The following is a 14,363-nucleotide window of genomic DNA, read 5'->3' as shown; positions in this document are numbered from 1 at the left end:
AGCCGATCAAAATTGCATTCAAGAAGGCCTAATACCTACAAAGTATTTTGAAAAAACTACTGAGGGTCTTAGAGGTGCGAACAACAATAAACTCAAAATTAATTACAAACTATCAAAAGTTCATGTTTGCAATGATGGAATTTGCTTCGTAAATTCAGAACATCGTCAATATAAACAATTGAAAAGTCGAGAAGAATGTTGAAGAAAGGCTAAACTCTGAAGAGACTAAATTATAAATACAGGGGCGAATAGAGGAAGGTCGCAAGAAGTTGTTTGATGATGTTGATGTGCAGCTTGAGAAAGAGAAAGAAGCCACTCTTACTGCTACAAGACAAAAAGAAGAACAAGCACGAAAAGAGAGAGAAGAGCTAGATAAAATGCTAGAAGAGAATAGGAGAAGGGTAGAAAAAGCTCAGCGACGATTAGTTCTAGAGTTGCAGTGGAAGGAAGAAGAACAATATTGTGAGCTCGAGTTGATTCAGAGATAAAAAGAGGAGGCAACTCGGAGAACTAAGCTAGATGATAAGAGTTTGAGTTATGTTTTACTGGGAGCTAGTGAAGAGTCAAAAGCTTACAGACTCTATGATATAGAAGCGGCTGATAAAAATAATGATATAGAAGCGGCCGATGAAAATAATGATATAGAAGTGGCCGATGAAAATAATGATATAGAAGCGGCAGATGAAAATAATGATATAGAAGCGACATATGAAAATACTGCAGAAGAAAATATTTCCTCTGGCTCTTTGGCTGAAGCAAGCTCTCCTAGCTCGAATAAGGCAAGAAATAAGAGAACCACCGGTCTGGATGAGAGACTATGCAATAGGAGAAGATTTTTGTGAAGATGATGATAAAGCAGTCTGGATGAGAGACTGCATAATAGGAGAAGTTTTTTTTTTGTAAAGAATATGATGAAGCTCACTTGGCCATGTTTACCACTACTGAACGTGTAAACTTTAAAGAAGCATTGAAGAGTGAGAAATGGAGGCAAGCCATGGATCTGAAGCAATAAACAGAAATGACACATGAGAATTGATGAAGTTACCTGGTGGAAGTTTGGTATGAGGTCGTAGATATAAACTGATTACCATTCGTGTTCAGTTTAAGGGAGGGATTGTTAGGAGGGATTGTTAGGATTAGATTTGATCGAGTTATTTGGATTAGATTTGATCGAGTTATTTGGATTAGATTTGATCTAGTTATTTGAATTAGATTTGATTTAGTCATATCATATTTGATTTTGTAACGCTATATAATAGCCAATTTCATTCTTCAATTGGATGTGAGATTTCTCCCAATTCTTCTGATATTTCTAGTTTTCTTTTTCTGTTCCTAACAAAAAATACAAGGAAACACCTAGGTATTAGCAGATGGTATGCTTAACAAGTTGCTAGGATCCATGCTCGGAGTAACCATTATCTTCCATCACGAAGTGTACCACGAGATCCCTATTCCTCTTTAGGTGAGATGCCCTGCTATATGTACCACGAGCAGGTTGTCATGATGGACTTATTATTTTTCTCACCTAAATGAGATGCCCTGCAACACAATATGCCAGTAAGATGCCACGTTTATGATAATGTCACCTATGCACTCATGGGGAGAAAACTAAGGGTTACTTTGAAAGTGTTTTTAGGACCAAAACACGTATATGATACGACAACCTCTAAGGGTTAGTTCCTGAAAACGAAACAAGAAGTCATATCCTAGCTCAAGGTCTAAATATGCTCCAAATCACCAACTATGTCCTATAAAGTCTATTTTATATGACACGAGGATATGCTCAAGATTTCAAGTTGGTTGGAGCAATTTTGGAACATAAGCCAAGATGGAACTTAAGGAAACGCCTAAAGAAAACATGTCAAGATTCAAGACTCTTCTAGAACCCTCTAAAGAACTCCCTAAGAATCTATGACCTTCTAGAACAACTCACGCTAAGATGGGTTCATATAATTACGAATGCATGTTACAAGTTATGCTTCAAGAAAATAAGAACCTTAGAAACTTACAAGGTTAAGAGCCAAGAACATTACGAAACAAGCTTTGCAACTACCAAGATAAGAAGAATGCTAGGTACCACTCAAAGATGAGGACCAAAGTCCTTAGACATGAAAATTCAAGAATGCTAGGTATTACTCTAAGCATGTCTAATTGTGGGCCATAACTCCCACCATGTGGTGCTTTCTAAGGAGGCCTTTTTCCTCTTCTAGGTGGGATGCCCTACACCGTATTTCCTTTGCAGGATGTCATGTTTGGCCTCATTCCCCTCACCTAGATGAGATGCTCTGCGCCATGTTATGTTTTGCAGGATGCCAGGTTCATGTATGCACCGATCACGCGACCTATATGGTCTACGTTAGATTATGTGACCTTTATGGTCTATGCCATGTTCATGCATGCATCGATCACGTGACCTTTATGGTCTATGCCAGTTCATGCATGCATCGATCACATGACCTTTATGGTCTATCATGGGGAGAACCTATGGCCACGATGGAGCAAGAAGAGAGTAAGTTACCCTAGCCATGAATCAAGAGCCTCTTAAGACCTCCCACGGTACATAATGCTTATGACTTAGACTACGCTGCTTGGAACGTATGAAGCCTTGAGCGTAGATATTAAGACTATGTCGCTTGGAACGCATGAAGCCTCGGACACAGGATGACAAGTTTATGTCTAGTATCGTAAGTCCTAAGGGGAGTGTCTTGGAGAATGAATTAAGAAACATAACAAGAACTTACAACAATAACAAGAATAAGAAAAGAAAAAGTGTGGTACCCTAGCATATCAAGGACACGATTAAGAGCCTACAAGTAGGCTGCTTACTGAGTCTTGTACTCATTCCTTATTCTCCTCTTTTCTTTTCTTTTCTTTTCTTTTTTTTTTTTTAAAGGAAATAAGGAGCTGGTCGAGGTCGGGAGTGGACTCTGGAGCAGGTGCCATAGATTAACCTCACCCGTCGTCCTTCAACCCTTTTGAGTCATCCCTTAACTTGTGTTTTAACTGTTGTGTTGTGTTTTAAAATACTTTGTATAAACCTTATTTTGATATAATGTTTGATATGTTTTAAGTTTGGATTGTTTTTATTTTGTTAAAAATTTTACCCGTCTTTTAGAGTCATCGAGTCAACCCGGTCCTTACAGGTTCAAACTCAAGTCTCTCGAGTGAGAAGCGGGAATACTCACTATTGTATTACATCGACCTCTGAAAAATAAATTATTTGTTAACACACAAGAGAAAAAGGAATCCAATTCCAAATTTCGTTGTTGGGGAACAAACCCAAATCATCCGGTTTACCACTACCGAATTTTGAATTCAATTAAAAATATCCAAAATAACTAGAGTGACAAGCGGAAATACTCACCACTGTACCACTACAATTTCATAAACCATTTTTTTAGGAAAAGCAATCCAGTTCCGACTTTTGTCAAACTACCGTTGTTGGGGATCGAACCCAAACTACCGGCATGACAGGTTCACCGCTGCCTAATTTCGAATTCCGTTAAAACTACCTAAATAAAATTAAAATCGCCGTTGTCGTGGATCGAACCCAGGTTCACTGCTGTCAAATTTCAAATTTCGTTAAAACTACCAAAATAAAATTAAAATCGCGGTTGTCAGGGATCGAACCCAGGTTCACCGTTGTCCAATTTCAAATTCCGTCGAAACTATGGGAATAAAGTTTTAATTAAAATCATCGTTGCTGGGGATCAAACCCAGGTAACCTGTGGGACAAGTAGGAATACTCACCACTATACTACAACAACTCATAAAAAATAAATTATTTGTTAGCTCTCCAGATTTTACCAATCGTCTTTAGAAAAAGTGATCCATGGTTAACTCTCTAGATTTTATCAATCGAAGATTCGGAACAAGTAATCCAATTTCAAATCCGGTGAAAATTGTCAAAAGAAAATTAAACTTATTATTGTCGGAGTTCAAACTAAGGTCTCTCGAGTGACAAGCGGGAATACTCACTACTGTATTACATCGAGCTCTCAAAAATATATTATTTGTTAACATACGAGAGAAAAAGGAATCCAATTCCGAATTTCGTTGTTGGAGAACAAACCCAAATCATCCGGTTCACCACTACCGAATTTCGAATTCAATTAAAACTATCCAAAAGAAAATTAAAAATTAAAAATTAAAATCGTCGCTGCGGGGGATCAAACTCGGGTCACCCGCGTGACAGGCGGGAATACTCACCACTCTATAACGACGACTATCGAAAAATATAATAGTGGTTAACACACTAGATTTTATCAATCGCCGTTACAAAAAGTAAAACAATTTTGAATCCGATTAAAATTGTCAAAACAAGATTAAACTTGTTATTGTTGGGGATCAAACTCAGATCACTCGAGTGACAAGCAGGAATGCTCACCCTTGAAATACAATGACCTCTGGAGCATAATAACTCGAGTGACAAGCGGAAATACTCACCACTGTACCACTACAACGATCTCTGAAAACATAGTGTTTGTTAACCCACAAGATTTCATAAACCATTTTTTAGGAAAAGCAATCCAGATCCGACTTTCGTCAAACTTCTGTTGTTGGGGATCGAATCTAAACTACCGGCATGACAGGTTCATCGCTGTCCAATTTCGAATTCCGTTAAAACTACCAAAATAAAAATAAAATGGTCATTGTCGGGGATCGAACCCAGGTTCACCGCTGTCCAATTTCACATTCCGTTGAAACTACGGAACATCCCCGGGTCACCTGCGTGACAAGCAAGAATACTCACCACTATACTACGACTCAGAAAAAATAAATTATTTGTTAATGCTCCAGATTTTACCAATCGTCTTTAGAAAAAGTGATCCATTGTTAACTCTCTAGATTTTACCAATCGTCTTTTGAGCATCATTTTTTTCATTTCTAAGTTTCATGCAATTCTTGTGGTAGATTGCATTTGAACCATTCAATCAAGTATTGATCAAGTTCGATTGTTGAGTGACTCAATTTACCAATCTTCTTTTGAGCATCATTTTTTTCATTTCTAAGTTTCATGCAATTCTTGTGGTAGATTGCATTTGAACCATTCAATCAAGTATTGATCAAGTTTGATTGTTGAGTTACTCAATTTAGAACAAGGTTCCAAATATCTTTGATCTTAAGAGGTAATCTAATTCTAGCCATCCTCCATTGATCGGAATTTTGTATGAGAAGGTGTTAATTTCATAGATTAAATGGTTCTTGCTCCAACAAAAGCTTGGATTGTTGGGTTGAGGATTAGGGTTGTCTTATTCTCTTTCTTAGATTTCTTCTAAATTCGAAAGCTATAGTCCATAATTTTTATTAAAACTTGTTTTTACACGTTCTAAATAAGATTACCAGCAAGTATGGTAAAAAGATCGAGTACAAAAAATGCACCTAACCTATGTACCCAATTCAATCTGCCATTAAAGGCGCTCGAGGAAGCTTGAATTTATAATCATGGCTACACGCGAATCGTCACTTCTCATCCATCCAATTATATTTTTGAACCTCCAAGGAACATTTTCATAGAAGAGATCAAAGACCAATATGTCCCAGAGAGTGCCCAATTTAAGAAATTCATTTTCGTGTAAGAATTGGGGCAAGTTTCAATTTTCTTCCTATAACCCTTCTCATCCAAAATTGATGATTTCATAAACTTTAAGGGACTAAGATAGACAATGTTCATGAAGGAGTCATGGCCTAACAATGTAAGGATCTAGCTGTTCAAGAAATCTCATTTTCGCGTTATGGGTTGAGTTGCAGACTGTGGAAAGAAATCAAATATTAAGTCCACAAACATAGATTTGTCCCCTCAAAATGAATTTTTAAGCTCGAGGGAAGTATAAGGACGAACTTTTGTGAAGAAATCATGCCCTAAAAGTACCTCAATTGTTTCAATAAATTAGAAAATCCAGTGGTTTACTCCATACGCGGAACCCTATTTTTATCCAAATTCGACCAGCTATAACTTGAGCTACATTACACTTGATGGTAAGAAGTTAGTCCCTAGATCTACCTTAAAATTCTATCTTTAAGTTTCATGAAATTGAGGGGAGAAATTCTCAAAACAGAGCTAAGATGATTTATTTTCAAATAGCAGCACAACGGTTCACACGTATCTTCTTTCTTTTAAAGGAAGAAAAGAATGGCATGAGCGATTCAACTGAGGCGGCCACGCAAGCCTATAATCCAGTACTCCATTAGATTTTTTCTAAATTTTAACATTCCTACTGACTCATTCTTTGAAAAGAAAATTTATGGTTCTAGAAACTATCACTCAAAGAGTTTGTCAAAGAAAATTTAGAGTCATTCAAGTATCGAAAGCTCAAAAACGGAAGTCCTGAACACCAATGATGAGGTATAAAGTCATTTAGAAATTTTCTTAGGAAATACTTATAGGAACGGTTTGATTTTTTTGTATGAACCTTAATGATAAGATAAGGAAATCAACTACAAGGGGAATAAGATTCGGATTACCTTGTTGATCGAATATCTCAAGACAAGAACACTTGATTGAGATTCGAATCACTCCACAAGCAAGATCGATCATGTCTAGCTTGAATGACTCTTGTTGATCAAATATCTCAAACACTTGTTTGAGATTCGAATCACTCCACAAGCAAGATTGATCATGTCGAGCTTGAATGATTCTACATGCAATCTAAACTACATAGAATTGCAAAGAAACTTAGCCATTGGCTAAAGAAAAGCACAAATGCTTCTTTTAATATATTTTCCAAGTCTACCTTACAAATACAACATACATGGCTTTATATAGCCTCAAAATGAAACTATTAAAGGCATTCCAAAAGTTGTAACATTCACACTTTATGGCCATAATTAGCCATTATGTAAATGTAACCGAAATGAAATAAAAAGTCTTAAAATACAATAACTCTAAATTACTCCAAATTATAACCCACCCAAAATTTACAACAATCAAACTTCATTCTTCTTCAATGTAGCATGAATTGAAACATCTTTTGATAATTTTGACAACCTTTTCTTCACATCTTCATTGAAGTATATTGTATGATTGATGTCTCTTGGTTCATATCATTCTCCACTTCTTCAAGAGGATTCGTCCTCGAATCTATTTGTGAAACTTTGCTGCAAAAAATAAGTTATGGAAATACGAAGGAACTCACAACACTCTCCTCACGAGTATACACTCAAGGAAATTTTAGGACACTCTTTTTTCCACTCAGTTACACAAATGAAGCTCTCATTCTCACCTCTAAAAATTTTAAATAGAGCAAAGATTGAATTTTGAACTCTGGGTCGATTAAAAACTAAAAAGATGAAAATAAATAAAAATCAAATTGAGAGAAACGCAAAGGAAACATATATCCGATCTTGAGCCTGAAGCTCTGATACCAAATGATAAGATATGGAATCAATACAAGGGGAATAAGATTCGGATTACCTTGTTGATCGAATATCTCAAGGCAAGAACACTTGATTGAGATTCGAATCACTCCACAAGCAAGATCGATCATGTCTAGCTTGAATGACTCTTGTTGATCAAATATCTCAAACACTTGTTTGAGATTCGAATCACTCCACAAGCAAGATTGATCATGTCGAGCTTGAATGATTCTACATGCAATCTAAACTACATAGAATTGCAAAGAAACTTAGCCATTGGCTAAAGAAAAGCACAAATGCTTCTTTCTATATTTTTCAAGTCTACCTTACAAATACAACATACATGGCTTTATATAGCCTCAAAATGAAACTATTAAAGGCATTCCAAAAGTTGTAACATTCACACTTTATGGCCATAATTAGCCATTATGTAAATGTAACCGAAATGAAATAAAAAGTCTTAAAATACAATAACTCTAAATTACTCCAAATTATAACCCACCCAAAATTTACAACAATCAAACTTCATTCTTCTTCAATGTAGCATGAATTGAAACATCTTTTGATAATTTTGACAACCTTTTCTTCACATCTTCATTGAAGTATATTGTATGATTGATGTCTCTTGGTTCATATCACTTAAGTTAAGCATGGATTAAGGGAATATGAAAGAGAAATACTAAGAACCATAAGTTAAGGTCTTGAACGAGCGTAATTTACTAAATCAACACGGTTGTCCATGAAATTTTAAGGCTGAAGATAATATTACATGTTGAGGGCATATATTAAATTTGGTAGTCATTGGATAAAGATAATTGGCTAAACCAAGAAATGATGCAAATGACAAAAATGCCCCCATGACGGTTGCCTTCTGTTCAAGACCTAATTGACCTCCAAATTACATGCAGTTTTGTAATCGACCTTGTTTCACGATGATTAAGGATTATACAAAGTTTCAAAATAGTTAGAACACGTTTAGAGACTAAATCAAAGACTTACAGATAAAATGACTAAAATGCCTTTAGGTTACCTTTAGCTATTTCAAAGTCCACCAAACCTCTAAATAACTTAAGACTTTAATAAAGGTATTGCGTGAAGACATAAAGATCTATATATTGGAGTTTAAATTACTTAGATCAAATTTAGAACGAAAACCAAAAGTTAAGGCTTAAAAGAAAATAATCCTTGTGACTCTAATCAAGATCCGTTACAATGGTGAGTTCTTAATTGATGAGATTTTTGTAGGCCATAAGAAAGTATTTTATGATTTAAGCCTCAAGAATCAAGAACCTAAGAACTCATGGAACTAATGGAATGTTCTAAGTCAAGGACAAAGGAAAAGACCAACCCAAGGTGTATATGAATTAAGAAAAGAAGAATGCTTGGTACTAGTCAAGAATAAAGGACAAAGGTCCTCATGTCCTATGGTACAATATGTTCCTGACTTATACTACATCACTTGAAACGTAACAAATTTTGGATGTAGGTTTGCATACTTCAGTGCTTGGAAGGTAAAAAGTATTGGATGTAGGTTTCAGACTAAATCGTTTACGATGTATGAAAACTTGAGTGTAGGTATTCAGACTACGGCGCTCAGAACATATGAAACCTTCAGCATAGGTATTCAGACTACACTGCTTAGAAGTATGAAGCATTTGATGTAGATCTACATACTACATCACTTGAAACGTAAAAAGCTTTGGATGCAGGTTTTAGTCTACATTGCTTTGATTGTGAGAAGCCTTAGGAGTAGGTTTTAGGTTGTATCGCAGGGAATGCATAAAGTCATGGAGGCAGGTTCACACTATGTCGCTTGAAACACAAGAAACCTTGGACGTAAGAACAAACTAGGTCTCTTGGAACGAATGAAGCCTTAGACATAGATTGTCGCGTTGATTACTCATACCGTAAATATTAGAGGAAATGTCTTATGCAACAGAAGAAGAATTAAGGAAAAAACTTAGAACAAGAGTAAGCACAAGACAATAATAAACATTAGAATACGGATCAAGACCCAAGTTTTTCGGACTTAGAATCGTGAACCTTAAATTGAAGTTTTTAGATCAAAATACAGGTTAAGACCTCATATCCCAGAGCCAAGGTTCTTAGGGTAGATCATGAAAAGAACTTAGAAAGCTATGATAGAACTTAAGAGCCTAAGTTCTAATGACAAGAACAAGAATCAAATCCAAGTATCTTATAGAAGAAACACAACTCATAAAATCCATCGACCAAATTCAAAATGGAAATTAGTTGCACTAATCATAGAGAATATATATTGCAAAAATTTTATAAAACTCAATCTCAAATTCACGGCAATCCAGAAGTTTTAAAGTCGGTTTAAGCTCCTACTATAAAGCCTGAAGTAGGGGTTTTCGTTTTGGAGCAAGAATCGAGCTAAGTCGAGCCTTCAACTGTGAGTTGTTCTAGCCTTTTAGATTTTGGGTTTCTAAATCTCGGATTTCTTACAAATCTGAGAGTCATAGTGAACCATTTTTCTTCCAACTTACTTCTACACCTTCTAAATGAGATTATCCATGTGTTTGGTGATGAAATAAAGTGTTGAAGGTGCCTCAAACACAACTTCCAAATTTGGTCCGCCATTAAAGGAAGAAGGTTGAGGCTCGAACATTAAATCTGAGCCTACGTGCAAATTTGTCAAGAGAAACATATCTTGTTCAATTTTTGCACCTCCAAGGAGTATTTCCATAGAAGACCACGAAGGTTAATGATAAGATAAGGAATCAATACAAGGGGAATAAGATTCGGATTACCTTGTTGATCGAATATCTCAAGGCAAGAACATTGTTTGAGATTCGAATCACTCCACAAGCAAGATCGATCATGTCTAGCTTGAATGATTCTTGTTGATCAAATATCTCAAGGCAAGAACACTTGCTTGAGATTCGAATCACTCCACAAGCAAGATTGATCATGTCGAGCTTGAATGATTCTACATGCAACCTAAACTATATAGAATTGCAAAGAAACTTAGCCATTGGCTAAAGAAAAGCACAAATGCTTCTTTCTATATTTTCCAAGTCTGCTTACAAATACAACATACATGGCTTTATATAGCCTCAAAAATGAAACTATTAAAGGCATTGCAAGAGTGGTAACATTCATACTTAATGGCCATAATTAGCCATTATGTAATTGTAACCTAAATATGTAATTGTAACCTAAAGTAAACAAAAAGTCTTAAAATACAATAACTCTTAATTACTCTAAATTGTAACCCACCCAAAATTTGTAACAATCAAACTTCATTCTTCTTCAATGTGGCATGAATTGAAATATCTTTGGATGATTTTAACAATATTTTCTTCACATCTTCATTGAAGTATATTGTATGATTGATGTCTCTTGGTTTTCATATCAGTTAACAAGACTCAGAGTGTGTCCAATTGAAGAAAATTATTTTCGTGTAAAATTTGGGGGTAAGAATCGAAATCTTACTTATAATCCATTTCTTCAAAATTGAGTCTTTCTTTAGCTTTAGAAGATTAAGTTGAGCACTTTTGATGAAGAAATCGAGAGTTAATACATCCTAGATCAGGTTGCCTAAGAAAACAAAATTATGCGTTCTTGAATAAGTTGCAGACCTATGATCAAATTCCAAAATTAAGATCACGCCCTTTAAGACAATGCTCCAAAACAATATCTTAGTCATTGATTTAAGTAAAGTAATATGGATGGAACTCGGGTCATTGGATTCAAAGTCCAACGTCCTAACCACTAGACCATGGGACCACAAATATTTGTGAGGTTTGTGTGTAATAAATCTATGATCTTTAAAAAATAATAGTATCTTATTTGTTTCTTATAGATCTCTAAATTTTGAAAATGATTTGTGTCTTTGTTTTTAGCTTGATAGAGTTTCATGACTTAAATATGATATATGTGTGTATAAGTCGAGCTACAATACACTTAAAAGTTATTCTCCAATGTCAGGTTGAGAACACATTTTAAGTACATAAAAATAAAATACAGATTGTCAAGACGTAGATATGATATCTATCGGTCATTATATCATATTTTGCATTACTACCTACAATTTCATGTATGAAGGTATCTCAATTAAGAAAGGAAAATTAATAAGAGAAGATAAACATGAACATGTGATATGAACTAAGAGACATCAATCATACAATATACTTCAATGAAGATGTGAAGAAAAGGTTGTCAAAATTATAAAAAAATGTTTCAATTCATGCTACATTGAAGAAGAATGAAGTTTGATTGTTGTAAATTTTGGGTGGGGTGGGTTACAATTTAGAGTAATTTAGAGTTATTGTACTTTAAGACTTTTTATTTAATTTCGGTTACATTTAAATAATGGCTAATTATGGCCATAAAGTAGGAATGTTGCAGACTTGGAAAATATAGAAAGAAGCATTTGTGCTTTTCTTTAGCCAATGACTAAGTTTCTTTGCAATTCTATGTAGAAGCATTTGTGCTTTTCTTTAGCCAATGACATTTGTAATTTAGAGTCATTTAGAGTTATTGTACTTTAAGACTTTTTATTTAATTTCGGTTACATTTACATAATGGCTAATTATGGCCATAAAGTAGGAATGTTGCAGACTTGGAAAATATAGTAAGAAGCATTTGTGCTTTTCTTTAGCCAATGACTAAGTAGGAATGTTGCAGACTTGGAAAATATAGAAAGAAGCATTTGTGCTTTTCTTTAGCCAATGACTAAGTTTCTTTGCAATTCTATGTAGAAGCATTTGTGCTTTTCTTTAGCCAATGACATTTGTGCTTTTCTTTAGCCAATGACTAAGTTTCTTTGCAATTCTATGTAGTTTAGGTTGCATGTAGAATCATTCAAAGCTCGACATGATCAATCTTGCTTGTGGAGTGATTTCTTTGCAATTCTATATTTGTTAGTACCCAAGTGGTAACTCCTCTACCTATACTTCCATTCACTACTTATAGTCCTATATGTTTGAATTCTTTGTTTTTTTTTTTTTTTGTTTTTATTATTTTATTAAATGTTGCCTACTAAATTTGTGAAAATTATTGGGTACTAATTAGGTTATCCAATCGCGAAAAAAATTATGTATTTTTTATTAAAATAAATCTCATTTTGTCACTTATAACAGATAAGATCAGATATTTATTCATATAGTTCCTATTTATTAAATGCATTATTCATCAATAAAAATGGGTAGAGTAGCTTCTAGGAAAAATTATAATTAGAGCAAATACAAAACAGTTGATGTTATTTCCAAGTTAGCATGTAGGCTGATAGTAGTCGATATAGTGTCTACTAAGCTTTCACTTTCCCTTCAACTCTGGAACCATTGAATTAGCTATGAAGTTGGTTAGGGATGAGTCACTTGATAGTTTGTTTGATTGCCCTGCCCAATTGCTTTGTCGTATAGGAGGGCCTTGATTATACAGGTTATCATTGATTTCCATGTTAGCATGTAGAAGGTCGTGGGTTCGACTCCCACTATGATCGACTAAAACGTTAGACCTTCATTTGGAGAACACATATCATCTGGTATCGTAATGTAGTTGGTTATCACGTTCTAAAGCATTATAGGAGTTTAGCATCCATAGTACCATGTGGGAGGTGAAGAGGAATTGTCAACAAAGAAGAACCGAAGGAAAAACGACAAAACCTGGCTTGAAAGGAATGGGAAAGTATCTTGATTTCGATCGAATAAAGCGCAAAGACAACGAGTTCAGTCGAACAACATAACGAGTCTCAGGAAGAAGTCAAGCTTGAAAGGAATGGGCGTAGGCTTAATAATGAACACCACTTCTTGATATGAAATTAATGACTTAAAAGACAGATAGTAAACACTCAGTTATGCATCAGGTCCACATACTTTCTCATCCAAATACTATAACATGATTTAGAGTCTCGTAGTTGACCAAGTTTTTTCAATACTCTCATCATCCACACCTCTAGACAAACAAACAAAGAGAACAAAGGAATTTTTTTTTAGGAACTACAACTTCTTCTTCTTCTTCATCAAGTAGTCAAATTTTTAGCGGCCAATATTAAGATTAAAGAGCTTGACACGACATTTCACGGGTAAGTGCTCCGAGTTTTATAACATTATATCATAATAATGAACAAAACTTGTAAATCATCTGGTGTCGTGGTGTAGTTGGTTATCACGTCAGTCTAACACTTTAACGAATCAAAATTTTAAAAAAATATTCAGTCGCTGAAAATTTCGTGACACACGCGAAAGTCGTGTTCCCCTAACCCCTCACAAGGCTCCCTCGACCTTCAACCATCGCCACACGAACGTCAACAATCACTCCAAGACACTCAGACCACCTGCAACAAAGAAGAGAGTGAGAAACTGAGAGAGAGAGAGAGAGAGAGAGAGGGAATTATCAAGAACACCGACAAGTTCCAAATGAAACCCACGACCTTAAACCGTCAGATCCGGCATCAAAACACTTGAAACACATCATGAAGAGAAGGTCAACCATCTAGGACATGTTCCACGCTGTATTTTTGTCGTCGTCGTAATGAAAAAGGAGATCAAAATTGAGTTTCAAAAATATCGAAGATCCGTCATTACAGGGGGCTACAAGCCACAAAAATTCATGGAAGAGAAGAGGAGAGGGACATAGAGAGATAGGGAGAGAAAAGGGAAGAGAAAAGGCATCAGAAACGTCGCGGAGAGGAGAGAGAAAATCGTGCAAGGAGTCGAGCGAAGAAGAAAAGGTCCGTCAGATCTAGGTCGGACTTGATCCAAACTCGATGCCCAGCAGGTAAGCCTGCGACCCAAAATTCGTTGGCCTAGCAGCCAGAGGCTGGTCAAGTCTGCGACCCGCATACGACCTGCGCCCGCTCTACAACCCGAAACAAACCTATAAACCCAACCCGAAACAAACCTATAAACCCGAGGCCCAATCCCAACTCGACCCAAAACCCAATAATCAACCTAGTAGCCCAAACTCATCTGTGGCCTAGCCCGCGAAGCGAAGTCCACACCTGCAGCCGACGAGCTGTGAGCCAACAAGAAATGCAA

This window comes from Cucurbita pepo, chromosome 9, assembly GCF_057944985.1.
Source record: "Cucurbita pepo subsp. pepo isolate OVF chromosome 9, ASM5794498v1, whole genome shotgun sequence".
Classification (NCBI taxonomy): Eukaryota; Viridiplantae; Streptophyta; class Magnoliopsida; order Cucurbitales; family Cucurbitaceae; genus Cucurbita; species Cucurbita pepo.
This window is presented reverse-complemented; position numbering follows the sequence as displayed.